The 18,680-nt window shown below is 29.5% G+C and overlaps 1 protein-coding gene across 4 annotated transcripts in view; it reads left to right on the forward strand.

The window, feature by feature from the left end:
- The window catches only part of LOC129981123 (RNA-binding protein Musashi homolog Rbp6-like), a 247,187-nt gene that overhangs the window by 89,215 nt on the left and 139,292 nt on the right, over positions 1–18,680 (forward strand). The window lies entirely within an intron of this gene.

Here is an 18,680-nt window from a genome sequence, read left to right on the forward strand (position 1 = left end):
CACATTCTGAAAGATAATTTTGGAATGAAAAGGTGTTAAAATTCATACACGATATATAGTCAGTCACAAAAATCTACATACACTGATCAAAATAAAGGTTTCTCAAAAAACAATTAAATTTCAATTTTAAAAATCATATCACTCCTTCGGTTTTCTCTAAAAAATTTGTTTTCCATAATAAAAATATTCAGAAATAATAATTTCTAGGTAATTTTGTGATTTGTATAGTAATTATCAAGTCGCAAAAGTCTGCATACACCTGATTGGCGGACGGAAAAAAATTTGCATACGAAGTTATTTTGGAAGATTGTCTTTGTTTGAGGTTACATGTTTCGTTATCTATTCTAATCATTTCCCGAGATTTTTTGACATTGTAACTTCAACAAAATGAGTCAGGGAAAGGAAACATCTTTAGAACTTCGAAATATGATGGTAAGAATGAAATGTGAAAAGAAATCTTATGCAGAAATTGCAAAAATTGTAAGAAAAAGTCGGTCAACTGTTCAAACAATCTACAGAAATTATGCTATGCTTGGAAATGTGCTAAACAATATCGATATGGTCGTCCAAGGAAGCTTAATGATCGTGATGCAAGAGCCATAGTAAGAAAAGTGAAGAAAAATCCGAAAATTAGTGCTCCAAAATTAGCGAATCAAATTGCAACAGCTAGTGGAAACAAAGTGCATCCAGAAACTGTTCGTAGAATTCTTCGATTAGCCGGCTGCAATGGTAGAGTTTCTAGACGGAAGCCGTTCATTTCATCTACTAACAAACAAAAGAGACTTGATTTTGCTTCTGCACATATTGACCAGGATTTTAATTTTTGGAAAACAGTTGTTTTTACAGACGAGAGTAAGTTCAATGTGTTCGGGAGTGATGGCCGCGGAAAAAATCTGGAGGGAAAAAAACACAGAAATGAATCCCGAGAATTTGACTCCAATTGTGAAACACGGTGGAGGCAGTGTTATGGTTTGGGGAGCAATGGCTGCCGCTGGAGTGGGCAATTTAGTGTTTATCGATGGCATAATGAATCGATTTGAATACCTGAAGATTTTGCAAGACAATCTACTTCCATCAGTTCGAAAATTGGGACTTGGGAACAACTTTTCTTCCAGCAAGACAACGACCCAAAACATACAGCTAAGATTGTTAAGGAATGGCTACTCTATAAAATGCCTAAACAGCTCCATTCGCCGCCACAGTCCCCAGACCTTCATCCCATCGAGCACCTTTGGAAGGAAGTTGATAGGAGAGTTCGGGAGCAATCGGTAACAAGCAAAGAAACCCTAAAGAAGGCAATAGAGCTTGCATGGTCTCAAATGACACCTGAGACGACAAAAAATCTGGTTATGTCGATGCTAAACCGAATTCAGGCAGTTGTTACTTCAAAGAGAGGTCCTACAAAGTATTAATGTTACATTTTTTGGTATTTAATTCTGAAAGTTTCTATTGTTCTGTCTCTATATGTAGACTTTTGTGACTATATAATTTAATATGTTGTTCATTTTTGTTATATTTTAACGAATTTGTTCATAATTTTTTTTTCTTAGATATGAGTTATTATCCAAGATGTTAACGGAAATAAAGTTGTATAATCAAAAATATGAGTAAAGTGCTAGATCAAGGAAAATTAGCGGGCGTATGTAGACTTTTGTGACTGACTGTATAATATTCATTTTACGAATTTATGTTCTTTATTCTTTATATGTTATGTTCTACATTCTTCATAGATTTAGGTTTCTTATTTGATTTGATGAAGTTTGCGTCATTTCCCCTCAAGTGAACCTTTATCTTTGATTCTTTTGCTTGAAATTACAGGGGAAAATAATTTGCATTCATATGAGATAAAAATATTTTTATAGAATATTTTAAGCAAATGAAACTGTATCATTCAATAATATTTATTTATTAAATGCTGTATTCACGTTACGAACGATATTTTTGGAGTGAAAGGATGCTAAAACTCTTACACATTATATAATATACAGGTTATGAAAGATCTCTTTAGAAATGAATGGACACTATACTTTCATTAATTATATATATTTGTATATAGCATTCATATTGTGAAGTATTTTCTTGGAATAAAAGGGCTCTAATAAAATTTCCCTATTTAAATTTTTCACGTTAGAAAAGATATCTTTCAAATAAAAGGATATCACAAATTCATTGACTCTATAAATTATTCACATTGCGAAATATATCTTCTTTGAAATGAAAGTATTTCATGAATTCATTCATTATGCACAGTATTCATATTATGCATTATCTCATAAGAATGAAAGGATTCTACGTATAGAATACCAAATTTGAAATAGTATCTTTGCAGTAATATCCTCTTCATTTCATTGAAATTTTTTCCTTAATCATTATTAATTTTTAAAGCTATTTTCATTATTGCCTTATTTCATTGCAACAAAATTCAAACAAATTCTATTGTTTTTGTGTTTTAATGCATCAACTTGATGCATTTACGATCGAATTCACTGACTTGCCAGATTTTTATTTCCCCTCATAATTGTTGCATATTTTTATTGAAAATACGATTTCCTTTAAAATAAGAAATAGCATGTGGCAGAATACAAAAGCAAGTTCTCAGCGGAAGCAAGCGTTTTCTTAAACATTTGACTTAAAAATAATGTTTGGCCGTCAAAGATGTTTTTTTTTTGGGGGGGGGCGATTTCTTGCCAAATGTGTTAATTCTGGCAATTTTTATTGCAACACAAAACGTTCGTGTCTATTTCTAGTAGATGGCGGATTTTTTGTGAGTTTTTAAATGTTTGGCATGATTTTATTGTGCTTGGCGAGAAATCGAATATTAATTAAAGTCTGACTTTTAAAAATCATAGCAAATAAATGAAACGAGATAATAATTACAATATATGCGAGATTTTTAAATAAACAGCTTTATCGTGGTTCGAGTCTGAAAAATTCGAGATTATTAATAATAAAATAAGCAATATATGAACATAAAAATATTAATAGTAAATCATATTTTAAACACATAAATTAAAAGCTTAAATTTAAAATCAAATGTAACTTAAAGGGTTTCCGCTTGTGAAAAGTTAAAAAGCTGAAATAAAGCGTTTTCTTCAATTTTGAAGAAGGATATCTAAAATAATATAGTTAATTGAAATCGAAACTAAAGATTGAGAGTAAAGCACTCTTCAATTATCAGTTATTTTTATTTGAAATTTAAATGTAATTAATATCGAAGCACGACCTAAAAAATTAGTTTCGTGAGAAATGATCATAGGAACGTAGGATCATAGTGAAATTCTGGGTAATATTATAAAATTAGAAATCTTACCTTGAATTTGTCACTAATATAGTAACCCAAACATTTTAGCGAAATAGTTCTGCTAGCAATATTTATATGATTAATGCTTTTTGTTTCTCAGTTGTCTGTCTACTACAGGTATTTTAAGAAAACTTAAAGTGAATTTATAGATGATTCTGGATTAAAAAATTAAATTAAAATATGAATTTAATTTCTGTTAATTTCTTGTATATGCATATTTTTTTTAACTCCGAATATGTTGGTTAGCAACAATATTTCAGCGTTATTTTTAAAACGAATTTATTAATATTTTTATAATTAAAAAAAAAAGATTATTAATATTTTTTTTTTCTTTTTTACTTATTAATAAACGAATTTTTAAAATCGTTATTTTAATAAAAATCGTTTGATCTTTGTCTTTTTGAAAACTGTTTGTATTTATTTCATTGATCTTTATTTTGATTTAGAGTATTCATTTTGACAAAATATTAAAAGTTTTTTGTTTCATTTTTATTGTCCTTACGTTTATGTTACGTTCATATTTCTATGTAACTGAGGACTGAAGAATGAAAAGATGGTAAGTTATAATTTTAAGAAATTAATTGCATCAAAGGAGAATATAACAAGTAGCGAAGAGATATTCTTTTGATTTCCTTTGATATTTTTAAGCCTTTTTTTATTCGATGATATTCTTTTGCTATCTCTTTTTTTCTCTGTTAAAATTTCTTCATAATCTTTTCTTTCAATGATCTATTGGCTGTCATTGATACTGGCTTCTTGGTCTTGTATATATATATATATATATATATATATATATATATATATATATATATATATATATATATATATATATATATATATATATATATATATATATATTTATATATATATATATATATATATATATATATATATATATATATATATATATATATATATATATATATATATATATATATATTTATATATATATATATATATATATATATATATATATATATATATATATATATATATATATATATATATAAACAGAAGCAGTTTTTCCAAAAACTTTACGCATATTTCCCAATAACATTTAGGAACCTTGATTAAAGCTGCGAACAACTCAAATGCTCAAATTTTTATTTCCAGATTTCGACATGAGGGAGTTGTGTATCGTATTATAGCGTAGAAAACTGAATCTGCGTTTTGGACAACCTCTTCGTCGATCTTCTGAAACCAAAATTTTGCATAGAACAAAACTTTTAGTAACATAATCACATACTGAATATCATTTATCTAAATTCATACGGGTTTTTTTTAGCTAACATACTTGCATACATGCGATTATACAGAACGTCAGGTACAGGAACGTAACGATACAACCTATTTCAAAGTATCTTTGAGTTACTGAGTTCACAGATAGGCATAATTACAAAAATGTGTTTTTTGTACAGAAACTACTGAAATGAAGAGATTATTCAAAATATCGCATTCGAAGCTATTAAGTTGCTCCTCCATTTGATTTTAAAAGCATTGAAAGTTTTTGAAGTTGAAAAATTTTTTACGGTACTCACCTAAGTATGGGGAAACAAATATTATGAACTCTATTATAATTGTCCATTGCGGAGACTGGACAGATAAACTAAAGTATTTCTTACTTTCATTTTCAGTTAATCGGAAAATTATTGCTGATAAGGATCAGAAAGCAAATTTTAGAATGTATGAATGATCTCCATTTTAAAAGAGGTTCAAAATTTAAAAGAATATTAATTTTATTTCTCCAGTAAAAATTGGAAATTGGTTAATTAACTATAACTCCTCACCCAGTGCTAAGTTCGACGATCGTCTTACCTTTTTTATTGACGATTTGACACACTATTTAGTTTACCAAAGGGTGCAATAAAATAGATTTAGTACATACTTAATGGTGCTATCAACAATAAAATCCGTAGGTAAATTCCATCGATAAAAAACAGCAGCAAGGAAGCGAAATTGTAAATTCAAATGGAATAAAAGATTACCTGCTGTAAAAAAAGAAAAAAAAATTAAAGAAAATAATAAATATGTTTATTGTAAAAATTGGAGACAAATTTTTTACCTTCTCGTATGCGAAGTATAGAGGAGATATTGTAATCGTCAAAATCTTGAGTCCCTTTTTTTGACAAAGTTCCAAGTTTTATACTTTTCTGAGTTCGAAAGAGCACCTGTTTGGAAAAATATCGGTCTACCGTATTTCTGTCACAAAGATAACTCCAAAACACTTTAAACTAGAAAAATGAAATTTGGCACACCGTATTTATACAAATTTGTATATTGCTTTCAAATTTTGAGCAGAATCTATTCTTAGAAAGTCTGTGCGACTGTTCTAATATAAGTTAACACGATAATTATAAAACAATTGGATCTATAATGATGAATAAAATTGAATGAATAAAATTGGATCTATAATGATGAATAAAATTGGATCTATAATGATGAATAAAATTAATGTATAATGATGAATAAAATTGGATCTACAATGATGAATAAAATTGGATCGATAATGATGAATAAAATTGATGCATAATGATGAATAAAATCGGATCTATAATGATGAATAAAATTGGATCTATAATGATGAATAAAATTGGATCTATAGATTTAATATCTATATTGTAGACAACTATCTGAGTTTGAGACAAATCCAATAAGGACTTGAAAGTTTGTCAATCTCTATTTCAGGAGCATGTAAAAGCGATAATTCAAAAACGTAATGACTTAAATTTATCAAATTTGAATGTATTATTGCTACTACAATTGTAGTTCAGGTTTCAATCGGTTGGAGAAGAAATGTGTCTAAAACACAAATTAATCTTCTTTTAGGCAGCATGCGAAAAGACTTGTCCCAACGGTTAAAACATATTGCTTGCACAGAGAATATGATTAGCAGTGTAGAAACATAAATTAAATCAATGCTTAGCAGAACATCAGCCACGGTCTTGTATATTATTATCTTTGTTGCCTATTCGAATTTTCAAACTCTACATGAATGATCTTTTTAAAGAAAATAACTTTATTTACTCAAGTACTGTTACATAATGCAAAATTCCAAAACTCTAGTTTTACATTATGTTGTTCAAAAACATTGTTTTACCACAAAGAAATACATCTAAATATTGAGAAAGATATTAATTATTCCATTAAATTATAAGAGCTGTTATTACATAAGCAAGCAGTAGAAAATTCTGCCTAATCGCGTTTTGCGTGATAACATTTCAGTGATTTTTTTAATTCTCCTTACGAAAGTCGTCTCCAAGTAGCGCCACGAAATCGCATTATCTGCCGAGGCCTACCTAATCGCTCGCATCACAATTTGCACTCTAAAAGCAGTTCGAAACACTTAATCTTAAATACCTCCAAGAAATAAGCGTTAAAAGCCCCCCAACAACGCTCTCTAGTCATAATTTTATTAAGGATTATAAAGATACGCCTCTCAGCTAAATGGAGGCAAAGAGATTTCGACAACACCCTCGTTAAAACTTGGAACATTTCCTTAAGAAAAAGACAAGCCCTACAATAACTCGAGTACCGAAAAGCGCCCCCTACAATTTTCTTTCCTTGTTTTCTAATATATCTGGCAATTAAAGGGCGGTCCTCCAACAAATCACTCGAACAACGGAGCGTTTCTCATTTTTATCTTTTGTGGCTGAAATGAACGAGATCTTTAGAAATAATTAACGCTCTCGTTCAGCAAGGGCGACAAAATCCAATTTAAAACCTCCACCTGAGCGACAAAGGACGGAAATGACCGAATTTATGAACCCCCTCCCTCCTTGTTTTTCTTTCTCTTTTAATAAATGATCGGGCAGGGGGGCATGTGGGCGGTGTGATTTTCAAGCACGTGACGGCGTCGTTTAGAAGGGACGGCTTAAAAATGAGAGTATTCGTTCGAACAGGAAAGGTGCTGGTCGACAGGTGCTTTCTTGTGTGTTACATGCGTTTGGAACTCTTTTCTATCGGGAAACGTAGTTTAATTTATTGCGCGAAAGTCATTTTTATTCAACACTTTTGATAGCCTCTCATTACTTTTTCAAAAATTGTACGCCAGAACTTCAAAATAGAGCCACCAATACCTTTTCTGCTTTGAAATTTATTAATTCATTAATTGAAATTTGAAATTAGAACATGATCCGAGAGTAATTAGTATTTCTATTTTTATTCTGATAATAAATCAAATGCACCTAAAATTATGTTCTAGATTTCTTCCTGCGAATTCGAGAAAGTGCATTTCTAATTAAAATTAATGAATTCAAACATTTAATCCAAGTTTGTTTTCTGATTTCCTTTAAATATACATTAATATGTGTTTGAAGCGACATAAAGCCAATCCTTATCAGAAAATCAAAGAAAGTATTTATTATCAAGACACAGCGGAAAGAAAATACGCATGCCTACCTCGAGTCAAAAATTACGAAGAACCAATTAAAATTGTTTCTAAAAATATAAATTAAATAAAATCAGTAAACACACTTTTATTAATGTATTAACAATTAAAGCTTTAAATTTTAATTTTTTTAAATTTTCCTAATTTTGTTACAATTATTTTAATTATTCAGGAAAATTGAATTCAATATTTTCCTTAATATCACTTCCAGAAGAAGTAGTATATCTTAACTGACCAAAACTTAGTCAAGTGGCTGATTAACTGTTAATTTAATTCTGAAATTATTTAAACAACATGTATTGTCGCAGATTGTACACAAATGCACCACAGTTTCAGAATTCTAGCACGCAAAATAGTGAGGAAAATATCTATTACAAATTTCCATCTTTATAAACATGTAACGAGTCTTTAAACGTAGGTATATAAAAATACATTATGGTAACACACAAGGGGAAAATTGTTATTACGCATAATTATTATTTGATGATATGCCAATAATATGAAAGATGAAATTACTAATTTTTAAAACGTAATTTACTGAAATCTTCATTCATGAAAATATGAATGAACTGTCCTGTAAAAATATATTTCCAACTTCAATGTTCTCTAAAGCGGTTCCAATCAATCCTTCTATTGATAGAATAAATCTATTTAGCTTTTTTTTTTTAAAAAAATTGTTGTGACGTCAAACTCAACGTCAATGACGATTCGTATGACGGCAAACTGATGTTGAAATCCAGAGTATTTAATCGTTATAACCATTATGTCTATTTATTTATATTTTACCGAAATATTTAAGAATGTCTTTATTTTTTTAATATATTTTTCCCATGGAATAATCTTCACTTTTCGGTAGTTGAATAAAATTCCAAATCAAAATTTAATGCACCAAGATTTTTCTGGTTTTCATTCAATTCAAGACTGCGATGGCTTGGATTCCATCGATGAATAAATGCACTTTAAATCTGTCGGGGTTAAATATACTCCAGTTTGTATTGCAGGGAAACTTGTAGAATAGTATGTGGGTCAGATATCGTCTTTGTCATCTGATTTCAGTTGAAGATGATATCGCTTCAAAATTGGACGTAAATGCAAAAAAACTTAATTAATTTTTCATTCACTTCCAAAATGTTTTCTTGATCGATATACAAAGAAAATACCCCATAAAACCAGCGTTATCTGTTTCGAAAAAGAATTTTTTTTCTTCTGAAAAATCGTTATTTAGTGTGTTTTAAATCTAATTGAATTTAAATTGATACTGTCGGACAAAACTATTAAATACAATAAGTATTTAATAGTTAATACTACAGTAGTAATACAAATAAGTATTTTTCTTTGAAAGCATTTCGTTGTTCTTTTAGAAATCGTTTATTTTGTCGAAAATAAGATCTTCGTTCAATATTAGATAAGTTGGAATAACGATTCTTTTTTCTTTTCTTTTTTTTTCAAAGAGATCGAATACACTATATAGTTACTCTATTAGCGAGTCCTCTGAAGTAACGACCTGCTAACATTAACGATGAAACAATTTTAAGAGCAATCAATTCGTACAAGGTTTCCTGTAAGTAACAAAGATAAAAAAAAATGATTCAAATATTCCAAAATATTCGTAATAATAAATCATCAATTAAATTCAAAAACTGTAAAAAAATTATTGAAGTTAAAGTAATTAACAAGCGAAAAATAAGGTTATAATAAAATATAAATACAATTATAATAAATAAAAATAAAAAAACACGTAAAAGTTAAAATAATTTTGAAAAATGATAAAAATAAAATAAGTATGAAAATGAATAAAAATGTTTTTTTTAAAATGTTCGTGTTTTGAATGTGTTTTTATCAATTTTATTACATTATTTTCCTATGTAAAGCTGTTTTTGTAAAAATGAAAGATTTTTCTAGAGAGTCACCATAAATTCCAATCTGTTTCGGATTTCAGTCATTTACCTCTAAAAACAATATGGGCTCATTGAAAATATTTCGTAATTTGTGAATCCTTTTTTATTTATAATGAATATTTTGTTGGCAATTTTTACACGATTTTTTTTATCTTAATTAATTAAAATTAAGTATTATGTCATGATATATCATGTTACAGATTACTTATTGATATATCGACAATAAGTAATATTAGACTTACTTATGGATATATCGACAATTTTTCGATTTTTTTTTCACCTGAAAATTAACCATCTGGTATTATGTCATGATATATCATGTTGCAGATTACATATTGATATATCGACAACATCATTTCTGTGCATTCTTGAAAATTACGTACAAAAAAAAAGAGATCTCTCTTGGGAAATGAATGAAGAACGTAGTAAAAAAAAAAAAAAAAAAACGAAAAGGAAGTATTGATTCCATTTGTAGCAGAATAATATTTTGAGATCCCCTATCAAGGTAATATGGACGACATCAATCGTTGATGGCGCACACCTACTCATATAAATTCGAGGTAAAAGCATATTAAAAGCATCGGAGACGGGAGGGAAATGTTAGAATTTCACTTAACAATTTGGCATCATTTCGGAAAATGTATGAATACGGCGGCCATGTTTTTGGCGACCATCCAAATAAAAAAGGAGGACTCTCTTTCTCTCTCTCTTTTTTTTTTTCTTCCCATTTTATTCTTCAGCTGTAAGACTTTTTTTATCCATTACCTGGTGCCAGAAATATTTGAATAAATGACACCAGCTTTTCAGTTCAGATCCCTTTAACCTTTTCCCGATGAGGGTTTTTTTTCTCCTTCCTTTGCTCGATGTTTCGTTCCTGGATTTGTGGAATCTCGTTCTTGGGCTGCACAAAATGAGATTTCCGAATCATCATCAAGCGAAAAAAAGAGTGAAAAAACTGAAATCAATTTATATTTTCATGATAAAAATGCAATCAGTAACCCGTATTCACTTTTCGAAAAGTAGAACGATTTTGGAAACGTTACTTTTCTAAACGGCGAATGATCTTATGTTTTATCTTGTAGTTAAATTACTTATAAGATAGATTAATGTTTCCGAATTTTGTTTGATTTTAGAGAAAAAGAAATCTGAAATAGTTTTACAAAATATTTTATACAAAACCACCCTAGTAATATTTTAAAAGCAAACATTAGTATATTAATATTAATTTTCACATTAGAACAAATTAAATTATCTGCTTTTAAAAAAAAGAAAGAAAGGTACTTGCTGGAATTTTATTTTATACATTTAAATGTCATTAATATAAAAATTTGTAAATATTGTAAATAGAATTTTTTTCAATTTATATGAATGCTTTTCAGATGCCCTCTCCAAAAAAAAAAAATAAAAAAAATAAAAGGTGACTGACCAGAATTGTATATAATTATAGATGTAATTACAAAAGCCTTTTCTAGGGTTTTAACAAAAAAATTTACAGTATCTCAAATCCTTTTAGAATTATTTGAAACTTAGAGTAAAAACCTTAGGATTGTTTTTACGAATTTTAATCTTTTTATTTTAATACAGAAAGCCACATAACAATGAATCCTTAAGATACAGGCCTTCTAATTCATCCTCTAAAGAATTGCCTAAATTAGCACATATAATTGTTTCTATGTGAAAATTTTAATAAGAATGATCGAATTTTAATTGTATTTCTAAAAGGGAAATATATAAAAAAAATTCTATTTCGAAAAAAAATGGAAACAAAAATTTTATTTCTAGATTACATTTAAAAAAAATGTCTTAATTTTTTTTCAGTACTTAAATTTTTATTAAACCATGGAAATACTTCCTAAGAATAAATTATTTGAATCTGTAAAATTGAATTTCTAGTATGTTTATAAAAATATCGTTTCATCTGATAAATGAATGTTCAAGCAATTCAAATTGCAATATTCATACATTTCGAGCTTATTATTGAAGTTTGACTATATTTTTGTGTTAATGGAATTGTTTTCCAACCACTTTTGAGATTGGTCATTCTTTTTCTCAAGTAGTTCATCATTGTTATATCAAAATATAGTAATTGCCATGATATTTCATTGAAAAAAATATTTATAATGATTTAATACATCTACTTTCAAGTAATTATATGGGATATGGAGTTGTTGTATGTTTCCAAACATGCTCACTTTATATGTTACAAATTCCGGATGTTGTATCAAAATTTTGTATGTTTTGCTAAGTGTCTGGGATCTCACATACGATATTTTGATTTGGCAGCAATTGTTTACAGGATTATAAGAGAATCCGTAGAAAACGTATTCGAGGGAAATTCCAAAATTCTTATGACGTAAACCATTAAGCCATATTCACCAAGAAAATTTGCTGGTACTATATATGTACCAATCGCAGAGGAAAGATAAAAGACACATGATACCCTCTCCTCCAATGGGAGGACAGTAAGACAGAAGACAAACTTTGATCTTTTGACAAATGTTTCGAATAAAATGTTACTTCATGAAAGAAAACAATTTAGAATGTTTTCACTCCGGTTTTTTTTTTTTTTTTTTTTTTTTTTTTCATATGCATCAATTATTTGATACTTTTAAAGCTCAGTTTCATTATTTTGTAAAAAGAATGATTTAAATTTTCTTTCTGGCCGATTTTTTGCAAGTTTACAATTAGTTTAAAGTGGTCACAAAATTTCATTCGTTCTACCTGTTTCGATTTAAAATTATCGTTCCAAGTAGCACAACAGATAGGACAAAATTGTAAATATTGTTCGATATTATACAACATTAAGCATTAATACAAATATTAAAATTATATTAGATAATAAATTAAAATATTTATAAGATGGGGGATATTGATATGCGCATAGATAGAAAAATAAACAGAAAATTTCCATTTTGGTCCATATTTTTATACAGATCAAAAATTTTAGACTCCGTTTAAGCTTCTTATTTCTCATTAACTCTTATTTTTAAAAATATGAGTTCATTTTTTTAAGGATTCGCCCAAATATTATAAACAAATATAATCAAAAAGAAGTTAAAATGTAATTCCTATAGTACTACAGATTCTGATCAGCACTCAAACTATTCTCGTGCATTCTACCAGCACTCATAGCATTCATACCTTTGTTAAATCCGAAACTAGTCCTAACTTTCTTTCATCTAACAATCATGCTTTCTTGCAAATTCTTATCGCTTAGGAAAAGTATCCAAGGAGCCAACAAAATGTATGATTTACATTTACTTTAAAGTCCTTGAAATAAAACGAGTTGAATTTCTCCCACTCTACCTAAGCATCCGAGATAGATAAATGACTGACGTCACAACAGCATGAAGACGGAGATTAAGATATATTCTTAATGGCCATTATTGATCATGATGCAATCCCTCTATTAAGTGAGGCGTCGTATCATTAGAGTGAAGGTAACTCAAGCCTACAACATTGGTATATCCACAAGGAAAGCGAAAAATAGCTTCTCATCTAGATATCTCTGTTGAGAATCATAGAGACAACTTCTATAATTATATATATATTGAAATCAAATTTTATTATTTTAATAGTTTTAAAAACTATTAACTAATTAGCACTAGCAGTCAAAAATTAGTGGAAATATATTCTGATTAATTATAATAACTATCTATTTGATGTCTAACAATTTATAAATTGTCAAATTCTTATTCTCTTCTTTTTGAGAGCGAAATTTATCAAAATTTTGATGTGGTAATTCACAAATATTTGATAATTACACCTGGAAACACTCGAATATTGGCAATCATAAATTACGTGTTTAAAATAATAATTAATGAAATGAATTCAAACATGGTTTTAAAAACTCTGTTTATTTATGTATGCACATTTCGAGTTAAAGAACGCCTGCTACGAGTAAACATCTTGTAGTCTAAATATCTCATTCAGCATATTTCATATATTCTACATTTTCTGTTGTCTGAATATAACAGATCCCTTCCTGTGCCTGTAACGGATTCAGTTTATCGTATTTCAATCGATCATCGATAGCATTCAAGAACTCTTGTAGGAAGCACCTTTATGACAAAGTTTAGAGGTGGCAAAGTCTCGACTTCGCATCTGTGTGGACCCAGAGCTGTGCTGATCAAAGAGATTGATTCCCAAGCAAACGAATCCGCCTTTTGAAGGAGCATCGATTGGCACTCGATGAGGCACTTGCTTAAAAGTTTCGAGTGCCTATAGCGATCGATTCCTTTGTTTCAAAGGAACAATGCTCTGCTAGAAAAGGATTAGACGGGATTACTCCGGGGGTATTGTGTCCCGGGCACTCTTTTCAATGAGGGTGGTGTTTTAATATATTGAAATGAAAAACGATTTTTTTAATATATGGGGCAATGAAGCTGTGGAGTTTTTATTTTGTCATGTGCTGTGATTGAAAAATTGATTTTACATAAAAATTGCTTTGATTTTCCCGCCCAGCGTCAATCCAGTATCCGGTGAAATAAGAGAAAGTAGTAAGTATTAGGTACATTGTAATTTTTTCGCTTTCCTCTTATATTTGTTGTGATAAAATGAAATAAATGTAATTTGCTTTATTCTCCCACCCCTGTGAGTTAAAACTTTTTATTCCACAAATGATAAATTTACAGACCTTGGACCATATATAGCCTAACAAACATAATAGTATAAAAAAATATTGTTTTGAAAAAATTCATGACTTAATTTTTTTTAATTTCTTTTTATATTCCTGAACGAATCAAGTTTAGGAAACTAAATCATATCGAAAATGCGGGAAAAATGACGTTCAAGCCTTAGATCTAAATTTGGAACACGATTTCAAGATTTTGAATTCTTCGAGGAAAAGTTTTCATTGCTTTCTTAGATATTCTTCATAAACATAGAATCAGTAAATAGAGGCCACAGATATCATGAGCTGAATAGATTTGAAGACAAAATTCAATAAAAATGAAATGTTCAATTTTACATAGTTTACTTGATATGCGCTTTACGAATTTTTCATTAGTAATGTCACTGCTAAGTATATTCAAGATGCACTTTCAAACGATCTGTTTTCCAGGATTGTACTCTGCGACCGAAGGTCAATATAAAAAAAAAGGACAAATTCTGATACATTCGGATCAAATATAAACATTGAAACAAATATGTTCCAATGTTAATCTTAAAAAAATGCATGGATATGTTTATATTTGATCCGAAATTATCAGAAACATTTATTGCTTGCCATCTGAAAATCTAGAAAACTAAATTAACAAGATTTAGTCACATCTTAATTAGCGAAAGACTAAAGAAAATGATATCTTATTGTAAAACAATTGGTTATTTTGCTTTCTAAAAAAACTGACTTTAGCCTTTTAATATCATCTACCTGGCAGCATAACATATTTTTTTATTATTTTGGTTTTTGAAATGTTTGATGAGATAAATTTAAAAAAAAAAAATGCTTTTGAAATTTTTGAAGGGTATGGCTTATTAATAAAAATAGGAGCTATATATTTTATGTTCATTTATTTTGACAGAAATTAACCAATGCAATTCATATATTCTTCTGATCTACCAGGAAGTCAATCTATCTCTACATACTGGAACTAAAGTCTGTCTCTTACCCTAGACGATAATTTAATTAATTCTACTTATTAGATGTCAGTTACTGAATATGTCTTATTCTGATTTTCGCTGGTATATAATTTCTCAGAACTTGGATCCTTCTTCGAAAATTCTACATGAAAAGAAATTCTACATGACACAACATTCCGCTTATGAACAATATTACCGAAGCAAGATCCATATAGACTCCAGGTTCAGTCTTTAATATAGAAATGAATCGATATAGTGACATGATGCTAAGGTTTTGGTCTTTACTGGGTTGTAAAATCGTGTTTCTCGACTCAATTTCTTCAAAGATGTGTCTCGCATATGACCGTGATCCAAGTTCAGTATAGTTTAACTTGATTAAAACACTCTGTCTCTTTTTTCCACATAATTTAACATAGTTTGCAATAACTTCTTTCCACATAGTTTTGTAATGAATTTGTGGACTTATCTGAACGCGCATCGATGAAACGTTGGCAGCCTCCTATGCAGCAGAATGCGCTTATGTTCTCCTTCATATGCAAAATGTATACTTTTGATGAATAAATTCCCCATCATATTCGTTCAAGACATTGTTATGTACCACTAGCATCACATTTATTGAGTGTGTGAATATCTCCTTCGCAATTATGTGGCCTGGATTCTTTTAGTTACTTCCTTCACTAAGTCAACATTTCATCATATTTTGGTGTAATCTTTATAATTTTAAACTATTGTCAGATGACGAGGACACTATCTGAGTCAGTACGTTGCCCTTACAATTTTTAAGTCTCAGCAATGGAGAAACGCTTTATTCATGTCACTAAATTCAACGTGTATCTATCTACATGGCTGATCTTCAAAGAAATCGGACTAAATAGGATAAAGGGACCCTCAGGATAAAGGAACTCTTTTTTTCCAAAGCCCTTTTGATTCCAACTGATGTGGAATGGAAGTTTTGTAAGCATGGAATTAGCTTAATTATCCACTTTACACCTAATTATATTGTAATATCACGATCTGTGTCCCAAAATGTAAATATGTAAATTCCAAAATGCCCACAAATGTAAATTCCAAATGAGACATTAATCTAGTTGACCAGATCTTTATTTATATTGTTTTGAAATGCCACTCTTTAAATATAGCTGCAAATATTTGTATTAAATTGATTCGTAAGTAAAATGATTACGGAAGAAACACATACAAAATTTACTCTCTGATCCCATACTAATATACTGAGGGCTAATTCAATAATAAGGTTGCTACTGTTTTCCTCTCACAAGCGAAAAATAACAAAAGAACTTCCCTTAACCGTCATGTAACGGTCGAATAATCCAGTTCAGTTGCCATTCCGAGGCAACAAAAACTTCCCCCATCTATCACGGCGACTTTCAGAATCTTAATGGGCAGAATCATTTCAGAAATCAGTGCGGAGGCCTCTCTCTCGATCCTCTTAATTCCTCCTCCCCCTCTCCTCTCCCTTTTGCCCATGATTCGGGATCCAATCTCAATCCTGGGGAATCTTGGGAAGGGATTACCTGATTGATTTATGAGTGTCCCAAGCGAAGTGAAGAGGGCGTTCAGGTAATTGTGTAATTCATCTATCATCGGACTCGTTCCGCTCAGCCGATCAGGGATCCGTTCTCCCTTCTTAACAATGCGAGGCAGACGCCGAAGTCATGCACAAGTAGAAATAAAGAGTAGTGAGTCAAATAAATAGTCTGAATCCAAATCCGGATCCATTTCTGAATGCGTTCCCTTTCATCATATTTTTCAGGATAAATCTTTATCCTGAGTATCCGAAATCATTAGTTAGATGCCATTACATATATGTAACATAGTCTACCAGTCAATAATAAAAGATTTAATATTCCTTAATACGATATCAACTTGTAGCTAAAATAAAACTGTTTTACGGAAATATTTTGTTAACTACGATACTAAAGCAAATATATTTAATGAAAAACAGTTTTTGAAATGCATTTTTGTGAGTAAAATAAGCAACAGATCGTTTTCATCATTATTTTTATCTTTTTTTACATTGAGATCAATAATTTTTCCTTAAACTATTGCTAAATCTAATGTAATTTAAGTAACCAGCCGCCTTTAGCGACCAACTAGTTCGCCCAGATTATTAACGATTTAGGCTGTTAAGTGATATATATAAAATGCATATATATATATATATATATATATACACATTTTGTTATTTTATATGACTAAAAAACATGAATTCAATTAAATCAGTTTACCGCAGATTAAAAGGCATATATATTATGAAATAAAAAAGAAGGGAAAGTTCTACTGCGGAGTTTAATTGACAATTGAATGTTTTAAATGAAGAGTTTGAATTCCATAATAGCATATTAAAACAATGTATCAAATTTAATTAAAATTATTATTAAAATTAACGGGGAAATGATACGGAAATGAGATTGTTATCACTAAATAGAGAACTTTCTGATCCATAAGATAATATAAAGACTATTTTTTTAAAAATATTTGCTTTTTAAAATATATATATCAATTCCCATACATAAGTCATAGCAATTACCCATGTCGCTAAGATAGCTAAGCCAATCTTTAGACTCCATTAACCTTACTGTTCGAAACCTATTTTGAGATTTTTTTTATATATTTTTTTTCCTTTAACTGAATTATTTTTAGTGAACCGGCGAAGTACTGAATTCAATTTAGTTAGAAAAACTTTCATTAAAAATAAAGTAAAAAAAAGTACTATAAATAATACTCTATAAGTAAAAAAAGCAATTTTTTTCCACAATCTGTTATCCCAAACACGACATCTTGAAAGTAAAAGAAATGTTTTTATGCATCTTATCTGAAAAGGATTTTCAGAAATCTTCAGCAAATTTGATGCAAGCCGAGAAAAAAAACCAATCCTTCTTATGGACATGGATGTACTTAAATCACAAGACAAATCCCAAATGGAATAGTCCACATCGTATCTGTCGCCACATTTTGGCACCAGCATTGAATGAATGTTTGCTTCTCGTCAAATGTATATGTAGCAATACGAAGGCTGTGGGCCTCTGGGTCAGTAGGGTCATTTCATGGTCCGCCGGTGCAGGAAACGTAGCAATGCACACACGAATCGGCTGCAATCAATAATACCCTTTGAATCACACACTATATTTAACCTAGGTTTTTCCCGAAACTGGAATAAATCTTTTTTTCCGAAATTGCCACTGCAGATCAACTCTAAAAGCAGTAGTACTATTATCAAACGTTGTATAGTAAGATTAACTTCATTCTCAGTAATACTGATTGCCATCTTTACTGTCCAGCTTTGAGAACTCTCAAGAATCTTGTTTAGATAATACTGAAATCTTCCAGTGTATCGCTTCGGTAAAAATTTTTATTAGTAATTAAGCAAATCTTTTCCGTAAAAAAAAATATACTGCTTCTGAAATCGAAATCTATTCATTTAAATGAGGACTACAAAGTTTTTAAAACATGAGCTAAATTTAATTTTGACTGCCATTTTTTTTTAATTCATCGA

The sequence above is a fragment of the Argiope bruennichi genome, chromosome 8 (assembly GCF_947563725.1).
Source record: "Argiope bruennichi chromosome 8, qqArgBrue1.1, whole genome shotgun sequence".
Lineage (NCBI taxonomy): Eukaryota > Metazoa > Arthropoda > Arachnida > Araneae > Araneidae > Argiope > Argiope bruennichi.